Source organism: Triturus cristatus, chromosome 2_2 (assembly GCF_964204655.1).
Source record: "Triturus cristatus chromosome 2_2, aTriCri1.1, whole genome shotgun sequence".
NCBI lineage: Eukaryota > Metazoa > Chordata > Amphibia > Caudata > Salamandridae > Triturus > Triturus cristatus.
This window is the reverse complement of record NC_140582.1, coordinates 1,071,421,527-1,071,439,234: the sequence shown is the minus strand read 5'-3', so window position 1 is coordinate 1,071,439,234 and position 17,708 is coordinate 1,071,421,527.

Below are 17,708 nucleotides of genomic sequence, written 5' to 3'. Positions count from 1 at the left end.
GTATGAGAGGTTTCAAGAAGAAATCGCAGTAGCGGGACAGTGGCTCAAGGATGGAGCCGATACCCGAGACTATCGGGCGTCCCGGTGGGGTTTTTTTTTCCTTTGTGTGTCTTAGGTAGGGTGTAAAAGTACGGGATCACATCATCCCCCTCACTCAGGAAAGCTGCCTCATTCCTGATTAGAAGATCTTCATCTTCAGCCTCCTTAACCAACTATTTGATCTCTCTCCTTAGTTCTGGTGATGGGTCTCTAGTCAGGGGGGTTTCATTTCTTCTGTCGTCCAAGAGACGTTGGCACTCCAATTCGTAATCCGTGGTGTTTTGAATTACTTCTCCACTCCCTTTATCCGCTGGTTTTATAGTAATGGCGGTATTGGCTTGGAGCCCTTGTAGAGCTATGAATTCTTGCTTGGTCATATTCTTGTATGTGTTGTTATCCTCAAAGGCTTCAATCTCATTAAAGACAGCTTGTTCAAAAGCCGTTACTTCGGCCGGCACCCCATGGTACCCCCAATGGTACCTGTTGTGGGCAACAAGTTTCTGAAATAGAGATGAGCTCTTAAGATGTTTTCAGATACTATGGGCCTTGTGAAAACTATAATATGGGTGAAGAGTGAAGAGTGCTAAATGTGAGTGTGAAGTGAATTAGAACTACCTCTTGGTAGGCTGGATCTATGCTTTATTCGGTTGGCTCAAAGGGATAGATTTAAAAGAACAGGGGTGAGTAGAACCCCAGTTCAAGTGTGGTCAACATGTTTATGCCCAACTCATGACCTTCCTACGAGGTTCTTCGCATTCTTCAGGAACTGTGTGAAGATATCGCTAAGTTCTTCCTGACTAAAGTGGAGACTATCTTCTCAGCTTTTAGTGGTTCCCTTCCAGTGCTGCCTTGATGAACACAGCAAGGGAAAAAGTCAAGCCCACAAGGGTTTCCACTGCTACATTTGGTAAATTATTGCCAGTATCCCCTGACAATATTCATGGGCTTCTCATGGCAGCCAAATCAGGATCACCCTTTGATCCATGCCCAGTAGCAGTGGCCAAATTGGCCCCGGGTCCGATTGCTTCATCACTGTCGTCTATTTTTAATGGCATGTTTGAAACAGGGCACTTCCCTACATGCTGGAAATTGGCCGCTATATTGCCCCTTCTAAAGAGGCCGAGCTTGGACCCTAAGGACCCTAATAATTTTCTCCCGATTTCGCATCTTCCACTTCCAGCTAAATTGGTTGAAAGAATCATGAATACAGAACTCAGTACCTTCTTAGCTGCGGCACAAGCCTTGGATCCCTCCCAGTATGGCTTTAGAGGGGGACATAGTACCGAGTCTGCTCTCATTAAGGCCACAGAGGAGATCAGAGAGGTCGTGGATCAGGGTGGCAGGGCGGCTTTGATCCTATTAGATCTGTCCGCGGCCTGTGATACGGTCCATCATGATATCTTGATGGACCATTTAAAGGAATGTGGCATCCAATACAAAGCCTGGGATCTGTTAAGAGCTTTTCTCTACGACAGAGGACAAATTGTTGCTCTGGGTGAATACCAGTCCAAACCTTTGTCATTACCCTGTTCCACAGTTGTTCTCTCTGAGTCAGACCCTTTTTAATGTGTGCGTTTCATCCTTGGGCCCCATTATTAGAGCAATTGGGTTTGGACTCACCTCATATGCTGACGACACCCAAATTGTGGTGTCGCTGCTACCTGACCAGGAGATGGGTACGGATAAACGCTTCCAAAACTGTATGAAATCAGTTGGGAGATGAATGACAGAGAATTGTCTAAAGCTCAATTCAGGCAAAACTGAAGTTTTATTGTTTGGAAAGGACACCAACTTTTGGACACCGAGTTGGTGGCCTGACTCGATGGGCTCTCTCCCGCAACCTTCTGAGAAGGTAAAAAATGTATGAGTAATAGTCGATGAGAGATTTACCTTTGGGGATCAAGTAAACGCAGTGGCATCAACAACAGCCTATGTGCTTAGAACAGTCAGGAAAGTATTGCCATTCCTACCCTTGGGTAGCCGGCAAACAGTGGTCACAGCACATATATTGTCGAGGCTGGACTATTGCAATAGCCTGTATTTGAATATTCAACAAAAATTTATGAACAAACTCCAGCTGCTACAAAATGCAGCTGCTAGACTCCTCACTGGTACATCTAAGTTCACCCCCATCTCCAAGGAAATAAGGAAATTGCACTGGCTCCCGGTAAGGAGTAGAGTATGCTTTAATTCGCTATGTGTGTTTTCAAAGCTCTTCAAGGTACAGGTCCAGACTTTTTAAAACGGCTGTTCCACTGGTGTACCACGGAAAGGACACTTTGGTCACTGGGTGCCAAGTTGGTCTCAGTGCCGCACACAAAAAAAGTTCGGTGGGGTAGCAGAAGCTTTGCCGTTTGAGCGGCGAAAGCCTGGAATGCCCTTCTGTTTCACCTAAGAAATGCCAAGGATCTTTTGGCCTTCAGGAAGTGTTTAAAAACCTGTCTTTTTGCTGAATAAACCTCATTCTCTCCTTGTTCTTGCCATCAGGATAAATAACTAGTGCCAGGACACCCTCAGGTAACCACTGCGCTTTAGAAATGTTATTAACTTAACTTCATTTTTAGTACTCCTGCAATGTTACTCGGATTGCATGATATATCTATCAGTACCAGATATCTCTTACCCACACTGGCACACTCTCGGTAGGATAAAAGCAAAGCAGTATATAAGTATGCAGGTCGCACCCCTCCATTGCATTCCCCCTGATGCATATCCATAAACAAACACGGTGGTGGTGCCCTGATGGGACCCCCAATATAGGCAACCATGGCACATATACGGAATATATAAGACTGGTTCATTATTCTTTATACATTTGTTTTTTCCTTTATGTATCTTGTCAATGATGTTGGAGATAATATACTTATGGTACAGAATACCAAAACTGATGTAAATTTAATGTGATCATGATTGCATGCTGTTTTATTAATGTTGCAGCTGTCCTTTATTTGTCTTTTCTATTGTAAGCGGTCGCACATAGTTTTGTCAAAACTTTATGGAACGGGGGTATAGGGACCCTCTCCCAATGCTTCGCTTCTTATTTTTGTATTATTTTTTGGAACATTAATAAAGACAATCCAACAAAAAATGGTTTATAACCAGAGACTTCCGAGTATTCATTAAGGATTTCAAAAAATGAAGGAAGTGATATTTCGGGCATAGAGATAGAAAGAAGGATATCATCCGCATAGGCAGTAAATTTAACCTGGACATTATTCAACCGAAAGCCATAGATGGCATCCCAGTGTTTCATCTTATAAAGTATAAAAAGCATGGGTGATATAGGGCATCCAGCTGCGTGCCCCTGTGAAGAGGAAAGTAGGAAGGTTGGACACCACTGACTAAAACAGAAGAGCATGGGGAAGAATACAATAAGGAGATGAGTTGAAGAAATTGAGGACCAAGCCCATGCCAATGGAGAGCGTACATTAAAGTTTTGTAATCTACTTGATCAAATGGCTTTTTAGCATCTAAGGTCGCTGCTGCCAGGGAGTAGATTAAGATTAGCTGCTTTAGAACGGATGTTTAAAAAGGCTCTTTAATTGACTGTAATATTCCTATTTCGAACAAAACCAAATTGCTCCATATCAATTAGTTCTGGCATAAAACCATTAAGGCGTAACGCCAGTGCTTCAGCGAATATTTTACAGTCAAAAACAACTTTATTTCAGCTTGTTTGAACCATAAAATGTCACAGTGCAGAGCAATATGTATAATTAAAACATTAAAATAGTCATCGCAGTTCATAGCAATAGATAAATAGTCATACAGCAGCAATCGTCAAATGAATTCCACAAAGCTTGGATGAAACCAAAGGAAGAAAACACTCGGAAGGAGTCATAAAAGAAAAACTCATAAGGGGTCCGCTAAGTCCCCCTGGGTTATCTAAGCAGAAAATTAACCATATTAAGAACAGTCAATACTACAATTAAAAACACGGTGATCTATCATTAAAATAAAATCCATAAAAACCACTTAAGATTCATAAAACATCACATGAGAACTGTAGCCCAATGCTTAATAGCACCATCAATATAAGTGGCAGCAGAGAAGCAGATCTTGATCGTGGGTAAGGTTTGCAGATAATTAAAAGCGGCTCTACAGTAACAAATGTTGGCCTCCCCTAGGATGGGCAGCAAATAGGGTTTCCTCAACAACTAATACCATTTACAGAATAGAACAAAATGTAAGGTAGTCAGTATTGATAAGTGATATGGGGCGATAGTTTTTGCAGAAAGAAGTATTTGTGTCTTTTTTATGAATGAGAAAAATCATAGCCTCCGTAAACAACCCCGAAGATTTGTTCAATGAAAGGAAATGAGTAATTAACTTAAATAATTTAGGGAACTGTAGTTTTCATTACTATGATACTTTTGTTTATATTGGTTTATCTGCTATGCTCTCTGAACATAGTCTTACCTTCCCTTTTCTGGGTACCACCTTATCCCGTATTTTTACTCGAATATGATATTAATGTTATTATTGTCTCTGATCTCTGTAAATTTGTAAAGCGCTCTGATACCCGCAGGAGTCCTGTTCGAATTTTTTATTTTTAAATGTAATACAATATGATCAACAGAATTAATGCCACGGAAATGTTGAGACTAATAAGGAGCAAAGATCAGGAGTCATCATGTGCTGGGATGAAGAATTTGACACTTGACAAAGGGCATCCCTGGTTGAGCAGAGTGCCTGGATTTTAGAGAAGATAGGCTTAATAAGATTGTGACCCAAATGATAGTTGGAAGACAGTTGAACATGAGACAGAGTCTTGGAGAAAAGGGACTGTGGGGAGGCAGAAATGTCTTTGGTGGGTGAAGGAGCCAAGGCGGTCTGCCATGGACTCTAAATGGCAATGGCAGTTTTGAAATTTGAGGGTATATGCCAGATAGAAGTTCAGGAACAGAGAGGGGAGAAATGAGAGACCCCTGAATGAGAGAGATGTTTCTCTGGGATCAGGAAGTGTTTGAGGAAGTAACAAGTAGGATATCATTCTCAGGTATAGCAATAAGCTTGAACTGTGTGTGGGGAAGATGAGCGAAAAAGAGGGGTTAAATGGGGTAAAAGAAAGGGAGGGTGGAGAGCAAGATGTTCCATGTGGAGTAAATTGTAGAGATTTTGGAAGAGAAGTAGGTGGTAGACTTCTTTGAGTTTGTATATAAGAGGAAAGCTGATAATGGGCAAAAGAAGCTCGAGTCGTGATGTAAGTATTGTGAAAGGTTGAGTGATTGTTTTTGCAGAGTGAAGTGCAGATGTAATGCCAGCGATGGTCCTCTTACGTCAGCATGCTCCTCAAAAGTACAGAGTTCCTCCATTTGTGCAAAAGTGAGAGCTTTTTTCTTCTGATGCTGTGTATCGTAAGGGTTGTCCAAGTTAGGGGCTAAGTTCTATAGTCACACACTGTCCAGCTCAATGGCCGCAGCAGGGAAGCATACTTACAGTGACACTCCATATGGTGGTTAACCACCTCACCTTCACAAAAAGAATGGCATCTCATTTTTGTGACCCTCCGGGATGGCACCTTTACTAACCATAAGTAGTTTATGTTGGTTTGGTTTGCAAAGCTCCACTATGCAAGTACATTCATTCACTCATGCATCCGTGCATTTTTCCTTTTAGTCACTGGAGCTGCCATTACTTTGACGTGACTTCGACGTGACTTTGGCCTTATCAATCAGAACAGGAACATTGAACAGTTTCAGGATAACTTTACAACGTTCCAAATATCACAATGCGAGAACCAATATCTAAATAAAACTATTTGCTATTAACCTCACTGTGGAAATATAGGAAGTAAACAATCAATAGCTGGCAGATGCACACAGAGGCCTGGTGTGCATTACACAATTGAAGGCTACAAATACAGGCTGACACAGTTCCCTTCTACAGCTGTTAATTGTGAGTCGAGCCGAGAACAATTCAATGGCACACATTTCATATCTCGTGCGTCCATCCCTGCGTTATCCTCAGCGTGGCCTTTCTTCTTCCGTAACTGAAGGCAGGGGCGACACAAAGCCTGCTTTTGTGAATGATGTTTGGGGCAGATTGGATGGGAGAGCAGACGCAACGGCTATAGGGGCCCGGGCTGCGTGGGCCTTTGTCTGGAACATAATGTACCGCGGACGCGCCCGCTCATTAACCAGTTCACTGCGGCGCTTCAGTACTTACCGCCGCCGAGCAAATCCCGGTTTTAGGCTCTAATCAGCTTGTGTTTTACAATTAAACCTTGCTAAAACCATTTTAGAAATGATGCGGACCCTGGACGCTAATTTCTTTAATGAAGCTCAAAAAACATTGCAGGGCCTATGGGGGCGCATGGGCACTCGGAGACCTCTTCAATTTAAAAAGAGAAAAAAACATTTAGAAGCAAATGTCGCCCGAGTTATGATTCCAAATGCACAACTGTACATGTTTGGTACACAGCAAATCCGTCTAAAGTGTATGTGATTGACGGAATAATTAAGAGAGGTTTAAAGTATTACATAGCTTACTTAGAGATTACAGATGGGCCGGCTCGCCATGTGGCTGGTTTTTTTCTTTTGCCTGAATAATGCATGTACGTACGATGACATGAGGAATATGGCATTTAACTGCACACATATATAAACCAGTGTGTAATTTGTAAAAGAATTAGTCGCGGGGGCCCAAAGACTTGTTCAGAAGTCCCAGCCCGGCCCGACTCAGGGTGAGGTACCATATGCCAAGGCCGGGTAACCTTGATTCCACTTCATGCCGATTTCATTCACCACCATACACTCCCTACCTGTTTATCTCACTCTTGCAGGTTCTTTTTCATCCCTGCTTTTACCCTTTGTCATTATTTTTCAGTCTTTCTCTTCCCGCTTCTCTTCCCCATTGTGTTTTTTTATCCCATGCTCTGGAGCAATGTTTGTTGAACAAAAATAAGTGCTGTCACCAAAAACAAGTGTCAGAGGAGGGGGGATACCACCTAAAACCACTGCCTCAAATTAACCATTGAAGGAATTGCGCCAAAGTGGCATTCCGGACGGGGAGCTGTACATTACAGCAGTCGATGAACAGGGAATGCGAAGTAAATGAGAGATTCTTAACAGTATGTATAGTGATAAAAAACATAGAGCCCTTTTTCAGGGAGAGCATGGTTAATTAGGCTTTTAAGAAATCATATGATGAGAAATAAAGGGTAGATAACAGAAGCCACCCTTCTTGTCAGAGGCTCACAGGTGGTGTTGAATAAAATGGATCATAAGACAACCATGGTGGGCATGTCCTTTTAGGGTGGGCAATGATTTTAGCTAGGCCGATGTAGTGGGTATATTCGGGATGCATTGGTTTACTTCAGCAAACAAAAGTTTTCAAGGTGTGCCAAGCTAGCCTGAGTGTAGCTGAAACCCATTTGAACCTGCTGTACATCAGATTTCAAGTGGGCTGGACATCCACCGCCAGAAAATCCTGAAGAAAGGCGTTGCAACCCTTATCCAAGGGGATACCATTTGCGGGGAGGAGAAAACTGAAAGGAGTGCAGGAGTCCGGTGGAAAGAGTGGAGGGGCCGGGCTGGCGGTGGTAAGCATGGCACTCACGATCAAGGGTAGGAACTTCAGGGAGGAGTACGCAAGAATGGGCGATACTCTGCTCATGGATGTGGGACGGAATCATGCAACACCGCTGTTGGTTTCCCATTGTTGCAAAGAGCTACTGAACCTGTCTCTTTTGTAAACAAATATCTCACGGTTCATCCTTTGCTTCACACATTTCAAAGCTCTCAGGGTTTTACCAAACATTTTCCCATGATGTGAGTCGGAGGCGCCAATTACACCCAGTGTCCTGTTCCAATCGACTGCCTTTCATCAGAAACATATGGTATTATTTGATCTAGGACAGTTCAAGTCAACCCCATCTACATCTGAAGATGTTGGATATGTTACATTTTGTAGAAATAGGTTCAAAGAGCGTAACTGTGCCAAAAGTCCCCTATTCAGACAGCGAAAAAAAAGTCTTCTAAAAAAATCAGCTAAACGTGATTACATTCCTTTCACAAGTCTAAAGCACAACGGGGACAGAACTAAGTAAAATGGCAGTATCCCTGTTTGTGCTGTACCCGGGATTAATTGCCCCAGGACAAACGTGGACAGTGCACCATAAGACACTGAAAATAGCCTGTCTGCAGTGCAAAGACGTGTGCCTGGTCTGGAGACAGAGCAGCATTACAAATAAGACAGTGATTTGAAACAAAGAGCAGGGGCACTGGAATTATGCTGTTTTGTAGCCACTGCTATATCGCATAATTATGGATTTGAAGCATTTGACACATAATCCATCATCTGATGCATAATCTGTAGATGTTACTAAATATGTTTCTTGTTCAAACGTATCAAGAGTTACTAAAACCGCGGCAACATGTGTTCAAGCGCAGTGGAAGGCCATTCGCAAAGGTTAACTGGTCATCTTTCATTGGATTATTTCTATATTTAGTTCTTAAACGGACACTGATGATGTGAAATCTTTGCTAAGCAGTAATTCCATTTGTAAAAATACCAAAAAAATGAAATGATGCTATAAAAATGTATGCTGCATTACGCTGCATAATTAGCTTTATCTTGCTGCATAATTTTAGTCAACCCTGCTGCGTAATTTGATGCTCCCCTGCTGCATCATTCCAGTGGCCCTGACCAAGTCTCTGCTTGTGGTTTGTGGGGAATGCCTGTAGCAACCCTGGGGCCCCTTTCTTCCATGCCAAGGGTTGTTCCTCAGGGTCCACATTGACTGTGCACCAGCTCTCTTGTGGCACGCATAGTGTGCTTCCCAAAAGCCTGTTTGCCTCTCCATCCACTTCTGTAATAGAGTGTGGTCACAGAGGTAAAGCAATGACATAAAGCGATGTGAAGAATCTTTACCAGCGTGATCCATATTACAAAGGGCACCACACAATTATCGGCAGCCACTACCATAATACTTAAGTTCACCACAAGTGCAAAACAGATAGGTGCAAATGTCCATTTCAGGCCCCCGTGCCATGCCCAGCAAATCCCTCCCCCTCCCCGTGCCACTGTCGGTAATATGGCCACTAGAGATTATAAAAGCATGAAAGCTACTATTAGATTCCACTTACTACTGGAGATGGTTTGTGAGTTACTTCTCCTTCCACTGGCATTGTGAAGTATGGCAGGTTAGACATGAGGTTGTAGTTAGATGGATCTAAAGAGTATGCATTATCTTGGTTCAAGAGTTTTTTTTAGCCAAATGGGAGGGAACATCTGAGCTTGAAAGTGACATTGGTGCAAAGGTGTTGGTGTTTCTTCAGGAATAATACTGAGAAGAATTAATTTGGCTTATAACTCTCAAAACCTGGGATTGTCTCAGTTAAGGGAGGGAGTGAAGAGTTGTTGCGGAGAATTTAGGATTGTCAGTATTAGTCACCCTATTGTTAGGTAGGTTTATTTTAATAAAATTTAAAAGAGACATAGGGGCTCATTGTGAAGGCGGTGCTGGGACCGCCTGCCAGTAAAGCAGGGAATTAGGATGTGAGCGCCACTATGGCGGGCGCATCCAGGGCCCTGATCATTGCGGACGGTGCTGCTGCAATGCCAAAATGCCAAGTAGTGCATTTCCATGCACAACGTGGCAGGCACCACGCAGTGTCTGCCACCTTGTGTGTAGAATGGGTACCCCCCCGTGCACATACACCCTACCACCACCACCATAGAAAAGCTGGCTGACGCCAGGATTGTAATCTGGCGGGCAGTGCCTGCTAGGCATCGCCGCCATTTTACCCATACTGACCGCTCCGCCAGGCAATCGTGACGATTACCTGTGGCGAAAGCATGGAGGGGGGTCATAGGAGTCAGATGGCAGCGGTGGCGGTCCTTCCGCCATCATAATGACCCCCTTAGAGTGCTCCTGAAGGTACAATGTTCAGTCTTGAAAAGTTCTGTCTCTGAAATGTTGTGGAAGCCCATAAATAGCTTCCCATAAGGTTTCATACATTTGTGATCCAGATAGCGTAGCAAGGTTTCTTCAATTATTTGGCAAGTGGTCTGAGGTATGCTGTGCTGTGCTTTAGTTTTTATGATGATTGTTCTGTTCTCAATGATATATGTGGTGGTCCCTCCAGGGTTTATGAGATTATCTGCTATATAAATCAGTAACCCTACTGATTTACATAGCAGGGTTATTCACAGTCTGTCACTCAAAGAGGAGGGATATAGCAATTATAACGTGGTCTGAACCACGCAGGCCATTACAACAAAAGCGTTACAATGTATGCATCTTTACCACGCATGCCTTTACCACACAGATATTTGCCATGGCCTGCCTTTACAGAGCATGCCATTGGGAGCGCGAGTTATAGTAACCTCAACTAACTAAAGTGGCTGAATTTCTCTGGTTTTGTACGAGTAAAATGTTTAACTAACTATAACGTTCCTGAAATCTGTGCTTTTTTTCAGTGAATTTCTAAGGTTTTTTAAATGCTGATTTCTAACTATAACATCCCTGAAAACGATGGGTTTTTTCTGTGAATTTCAAAGGTTTTTAAATGCTAATTTCTAACTATAACGTCCCTGAAACCTATGGTTTTTTCAGTGAATTTCAAAGGTTTCAAATGCTAATTTTTACTATACCTACAGAGGTAGGACATGTGCAGAAAGAGGAAGAAAGGCACAGAAAGAAGCAACAGAAATGCAGAAAGAAGCAACAGACGTTCAGAAAGACGAAGAAAGGTGCAGAAAGAAGCAATTGATATGCAGATAGAACCAACAGAGGTCTAGAAAGAGACCTTTTTGCAAAGTCATCCTGTGCTCCCAACATTTTGCTGACTGGTACTGGTGGTAACTGACTCTGACTAACCAGGCTCGGAGCCAGTGCCATGCTGAAAGACACTTGGACGACAGTGAAAACACCTACATACACTAGGGTACACTAGGGGTTGGAGTACCCCTGTGATTGGCATGGCCTCCCCTGTAAGGCCCTAGTACATAACAGGACAGGGGGATTTAAAACTACCTCTAAGTCAGAGGTGCAGAAAGAAGCAAGAGCAGTGCAGAAAGAACCAACAGAGGTACAGAAAGAGGCAAGCGGGGAACAGAAAGAGGCAATAAAAGTGCAGAAAGAAGCAAAAGAGGTGCAGAAAGAGGCAAGAAAACTTTAGAAAATGGCAAGAGAGGTGCAGAAAGAGGCAGGAAAGGTGCACACAGAGGCAAAAGGGGTACAGAAAGAGGCAAGAGGGGTGCAGAAAGAATCAAGAGAAGTGCAGAAAGAAGCAACAGAGGTGCTTAAAGAGGCAAGAGGGGTGCAGAAAGAGGCAAGAGAAGTGCAGAAAGAAGCAACAGAGGTGCCAAAAGAGGCAAAAGAGGTGCAGAAACAGGCAAGAAAGGTACAGAAAGAGGGAACAGGGGTGCAGAAAGAGGGATACAGACATTTGCAAGAGAGGTTCAGAAAGAAGCAAGAGCACTATGGAAAGAAGCAAGAGAAGTGCAGAAAGAAGCAAGCGAGATGGAGAAATAGGGAAGAGGGGTGCAGAAAGAGGCATCAGGGATGCAGAAAGTTGCAAAAGAGATGCAGAAAGAAGCAAGAGCAGTGCAGAAAGACCTAACAGAGGTGCAAAAAAAGGGAAGAGAAATGCAGAAAGAGGTAGGAGAGATACACAAATTGGCAAGAGAGGTACAGAAAGAAGCAGGAGGGGTGCAGAAAGAAGGTTGAGAAGTGCAGAAAGAAGCAACAGTGGTGCAAAAAGAGGCAAGAGAGGTGCAGGAAGAGGGAGGAGGGGTGCAGAAAGAGGCAGGAGGATTGCAGAAAGAAGCAAGGGAGGTGCAGTAAGAAGCAACAGAGCTGCAGAAGATGCAAGAGAATTGTGGAAACAAGCACGAGAAGTGCAGAAAGAGGCAAGAGAATTGCTGAAAGAAGAATCAGAGGTGTAAAAAGTAGCAAGAGAAGTACAGAAGGAACCAACAAAGGTGCAAAAAGAGGAAAGAGGGGTGCAGAAAGAGGTAGGAGAGGTGCAGAAAAAGGAAAGAGAATTGCTGGAAGAAGCAACAGAGGTATACAAAGAAGCAAGAGAAGTGCAGAAAGAGGCAAGTAAGGTGCATAAAGAAGCAAGAGCAGAGCAGAAAGAACCAACAGAGGTACAAAAATAGGTAAGAGGGGTGCAAAAAAAGGTAGTAGAGGAACAAAAAAAGCAATACAAGTACAGAAAGAGGCAGGAGGGGTGCAGAAAGAAGCTAGAGAAGTGCAGAAAGAAGCAACAGAGGTGCTAAAAGTGGTGCAAAGGGGGCAGAAAGAGCAAGAGAAGTGCAGAAAGAAGCAACAGAGGCACAGAAAGATGCAAGAGAGGTACAGAAACAAGCAAGAGTAGTGCAGAAAGAGGCAATAGAATTGCTGAAAGAAGCAACAAAGGTGTGGAAAGAAGCAAGAAAAGTGCAGAAAGAGGCAAGTGAGGTGCAGAAAGAGGCAAGAGAGGTACAGAAAATGGCAAGAGAACAGCAGAAAGAAGCAAGAGGGATGCAAAAAAGGAAGAAGTGTGCAGAAAGACTCAAGAGAGGTGCAGAAAGAAGCAAGAGAAGTGCATAAATAAGCAAGAGAGGTACAGAAAGAGGCAAGTGAGGTGCAGAAGGAGGCAAGAGAACTGCAGAAACAGGCAAGAGAGTTGCAGAAACAGGCAAAAGGGGGTACAGAAAGAGACAACAGGTGTGCAGAAACAGGCAAGAGAGGTGCAGAAAGAGGAAATGGGGTTCAGAAAGAAGAGAGTGAGGTTATGAAAGAGGCACGAGAGGTACTGAGAGGGGCAATAGAAGTGCAAAAAGAGGCAAGTGAGGTGTAGAAGGTGGCAAGAGTACTGCAGAAAGAGGCAAGAAAGGTGCATAAAGAAGCAAGAGCAGTGCAGAAAAAGGTGCAAAAAAAGACTAGATGGGCACAGAAAAAGGTAGGAGAGGTGCACAAAGAGGCAAGAAAGGTACATAAAGAGTCAGGAGGGGTACAGAAAGAAGGAAGAGAAGTGCAGAAAGAGGCAAGAGAATTGCTGAAAGAAGCAACAAAGGTATAGAAAGAAGCAAGAGAAGTGCAGAAAGAGGCAAGTAAGGTGCATAAAGAAGCAAGAGCAGTGCAGAAAGAACCAACAGAGGAACAAAAATAGGCAAGAGGGGTGCAGAAAAAGGTAGCAGAGGAGCACAAACAAGCAAAACAAGTACAGAAAGAGGCAGGAGGGGTGCAGAAAGAAGCTAAAGAAGTGCAGAAAGAAGCAAAAGAGGAGCTAAAAGAGGTGCAAAGCGGGCACAAAGAGGAAGGGAAGTGCAGAAAGAAGAAACAGAGGTACAGAAAGAGGCAAGAGAGGTGCCGAAATTGACAGTAAAGGTGCAGAAAGAGGGAACAGGGGTGCAGAAAGATGCAAGAGAGGTACAGAAAGAAAAAAGAGGGGTGCAAAAAGAGGCAAGAGGGGTGCAGAAATAAACAAGTGAGGTGCAGCAGGAGGCAAAAGGGGTGAAGAAAGACGAAAGAGAGGTACAAAAACAAGCAAGAGAAATGCAGAAAGAGGCAAAAGGATTGCTGAAAGAAGCAACAGAGGTGAGGAAAGAAGCAAGAAAAGTGCAGAGAGAGGCAAGTGAGGTGCTGTAAGAGGCAAGAGAGGTACAGAAAATGGCAAGAGAACAGCAGAAAGAGGCAAGAGGGATGCAAAAGGGGAAGAAGTGTGCAGAAAGACTCAAGAGAGGTGTAGAAAGAAGCAAGAGAAGTGCAGAAAGAAGCAAGAGGGGTACAGAAGAGGGAAGACTAGTGCAGAAAGAGACAGCCGGGGTTCAGAAAGAAGCAAGAGAGGTACAGAAAGAGGCAATAGAAGTGCAGAAAGAGGCAAGTGAGGTAAAGAAGGAGGTAAGAAAACTGCAGAAAGAGGCAAGAGAGATGCAGAAACAGGCAAAAAGGGTACAGAAAGAGAGAATAGGTGTGCAGACAGAGGCAAGTGATGTACAGAAAGAGGGAATAGGGGTTCAGAAAGAAGAGAGTGAGGTTCAGAAAGAGGCAGGAGAGGTGCAGAGATAGGCAATAGAAGTGCAGAAAGAGGCAAGAGAGTTGCAGAAACAGGTAAAAGGGATGCAGAAAGAACCAACAGAGGTGCAAAAAGAGGTAAGAGGATACAGAAAGAGGTAGGAGAGGTGCACAAAGAGGCAAGAAAGGTACAGAAAGAGGCAGGAGGGGTACAGAAAGAAGGAAGAGAAGTGCAGAAAGAGGCAAGAGAATTGCTGAAAGAAGCGACAGAGGTATAGAAAGAATCAAGAGAAGTGCAGAAAGAGGCAAGTAAGGTGCAGAAAGAAGCAAGATCAGTGCAGAAAAAAACAACAGAGGTGCAAAAAGAGCCAAGATGGGTACAGAAAAGGGTAGGAGAGGTGCACAAAGAGGCAAGACAAGTACAGAAAGCTGCAAGAAGGGTGCAGAAAGAGGCAAGAGAAAGGCAGAAAGAAGCAAAAGAGTTGCAGAAATAGGCAATAGAGGCGCAGAAAGAGGCAAGTAAGGTGCAGAAAGAAGCAAGAGCAGTGCAGAAAGAACCAATACAGGTGCAAAAAGAGGCAAGAGGGGTGCAGAAAAAGGTAGAAGAGGTGCAGAAAGAGGCAAGACAAGTACAGAAAGAGGCAGGAGGGGTGCAGAAAGAAGGAAGAGAAGTGCCGAAAGAAGCAACAGGTGCTGAGGGAGGCGCAAATGGTGCAGAAAGAGCAAGGGAAGTGCAGAAAGAAGCAACGGAGGTACAGAAAGAGGGAAGAAAGGTGCAGAAACAGGCAGCAAAGGTGCAGAAAGAGGGAACAGGGGTGCAGAAGGATGCAAGTGTGGTACAGAAAGAGAAAAAAGGGTGCAAAAATAGGCAAGAGGGGTGCAAAATGAAGCATCTGAAGTGCAGAAAGAGGCAAGAGAGGTGCGGAAAAATGCAAGAGAGGTGCAGAAACAAGCAAGAGATGTGCAGAAAGAGGCAAAATAGGTGCAGAAAGAAGAGAGTGCGGTTCAGAAAGAGGCAAGAGAAGAGCAGAAAGTGGCAAGTGAGATTCAGAAAGAGGCAGGGGAGGTATAGAAAGAGGCAAGATAAATGAAGAAAGATGCACTTGAGGTGCAGAAAGAGGCAAGAGAGGTGCAGAAAGAGGCTCGAGAAGTGCAGAAAGAGGCAAGAGAAGTTCATAAAGAGGCAAGAGAGGTGCAGATGAAAGAGAGTGAGGTGCAGAAAGAAGCAAGTGAGGTGAAGAAAGAGGCAAGAGAGGTACAGAAAATGGCAAGGGAAGTGCAGAAACAGGCAAGAGAAATGCACAGAGGCAAGAGAGGAGCATAAAGAGGCAAAAGATGTGTAGAAAGAAGCAAGAGAAGTGCAGAAAGAGGCAAGTGAGGTGCAGAAAGAGGCAAGAGAGGTGCAGAAAGAGGCAAGAGATCTGCAGAAAAAAGCAACAGAGGTGCTGAAATGGGTAAGTGAGGTGCAGAAAGGGGCAAGAGAAGTGAAGAAAGAGGCAAGTTAAGTGCAGAAAGAAGACAGTGAGGTGAAGAAAGAGTAAGAAAGGTGCAGAAAGATGTAAGAGAAATACAGAAATGGGCAAGAGGGTCATAGAAAGAAGAGAGGTTTGTGCACCATTAGTACCAATTTAACACCCACAAATAGCAATAAGTAACACGTGACCATTCCAGCTTTGCAAAGGGCCTTCCACCACGCTGTAACACGTGAAGCTGTGCTTTTGGGAACATTTGAGCCATTTGAGCTAGAAACAAGGTTTTTTTGTTCAAATCAGCATATTAGGCAGCAGATGATGGAATATTTGGCAAATGCGGAAAATGTTTAATTATGTGAAAATTGGTGCAGCCGAACAGTCACATAATTCCAGTGCCCTGCTCATACCTCCGACTAGGTCCAGAAGTGTTCCTAAGTGGTTCCTTCTCTTTTGTGTCTCATTGAGTTTTTACTTTAGCTTCTATGGAAACGAGGAAGACTAAACCTGAGGTTAACACTCCACAACACAGACTACAATACCACATAATTACTCTCCAAAGCACATAAACCCACTCCACATAATTCCTGTACACTAAATACCACGTACTTTCTATTCACATAATTTCACTGCACAACATACCACATAATTCCACTATACACAACGGACATCCACTTTACACCAAAAAACATTAGTAAAAAACGTTTACATTTAAAACGCCAATAGCTCTAACTCTCTCAAATACAAAACCTATTACATTGCAAATGCTTCTTTAACTAGTAGTCGCATTGCAGAGTGATGGAGAAAGGGTGCTGGGCCTCCGACCAGCGCTCAGGAATTCCGCTGTGTAGGACTTACAGGAGGTACCAGGAGGGCTTCTTGACCCCAAAGTCCCTCAGGAGTAAAGTGGACTTCATCCTCCATCCCGTAGTCTGCCAGGAGGCGCTTTGCAGAGTGGTGGAGAAAGGGGGTGTGGCCCCTGAAGATGTCTTAGCAATCCTACTGTGTGGGACTTACTGGAGGTAACAATAGGGGTAGTTGACCCCCAAGGATGTCCTATTACCTTCAGTAAGTACCCCACAGAAGGATTGCTAAGTTCTCAAAACTGGCCATGCCCCCTTTGCTCACCACTCTGCAAACGCGCTCCCTGGCACACTCTTGGGTGGGGAGTGAAGTCCTCTTTGCTGCTAGGGGTCCTTAGGGGCCAACTAGCCTACCTCTTACCTCCAGTAAGCCCCACACAGTGGGATTGCTGAGAGTTGGACACAGGCCATGCCCCCTTTCTCCATCACTCTGCAAATGCGGCTCCTGTTGCACTCCTGCTCAGGGGATGAAGCCCACTTGTGTCCTGAGATCCTCAGGACACCAGAGGACCTCATCGCTCCACCAGCAGTGCGTCAAGAGGCATGTTTTCAGAGTGGTGTAAAAAGGAGCATGGCCTCGGACCACCTCTCAGCAATACCACTGAGTGGAGCTTACTGGAGGTACCTGGTGGGCTAGTTGGCCCCCAGGGACCCTCAGGAATGAAGGGAACTTAATCCCCCATCTTAGAACACGCCAGGGGGCGCGTTTGCAGAGTGGTGCAGGGAGGGGAGGGGCCTCAGGCAAGATGTTGGCTTTTCTTTTTTGAAATATATTTTTAGAAGGGGGGCTGTGCTGCTCCCCTTCTTTTATTGTTTTTGGGCCCCTGGGAACCCTATCCCCAGGCACGTGGCCTCCCTTTCCTGGGCCACTATTGGCCCTGGGGAACCCATCCCACTGGGTCTGGTCAGCAGTTTTTAAAAAACATTTTGGAGGAGCCCGCTCAGCCCCCCTCCTGAGGGCAATAATTGGCCCGAGGACCCCATCCCGTGGGCATTGCCTCTTTTTTAATTGTATTAAGTATGGGAGGCGGCCGTGTGGCCTCCCTTCCCATGGCCACTTCTGGCCCCAGGGACCCCATACCCTGGGGCCTGGCCACCCTTTTTTAAAATTTAAAAAAATATATGTATAAGGGAGGGGGGCCACCCCTTCCCTGGGCTACTATTGGCCCGAGACCCCTGGCCTGGCCAGACTTTATTTATTTATTTAATTCTGCTTATGAACTCACGTCACTCATGACATGGTCAGTGACAACACTGATGACATCACTGATTCCATCTTAAATGACATCACTGATGACATGATCCAGTTACTATCTGTTTCTGTAAAGTTTAAATATGCTTTTACATATATATATATATATCAAGTAAAACAATCCTGAATTACCA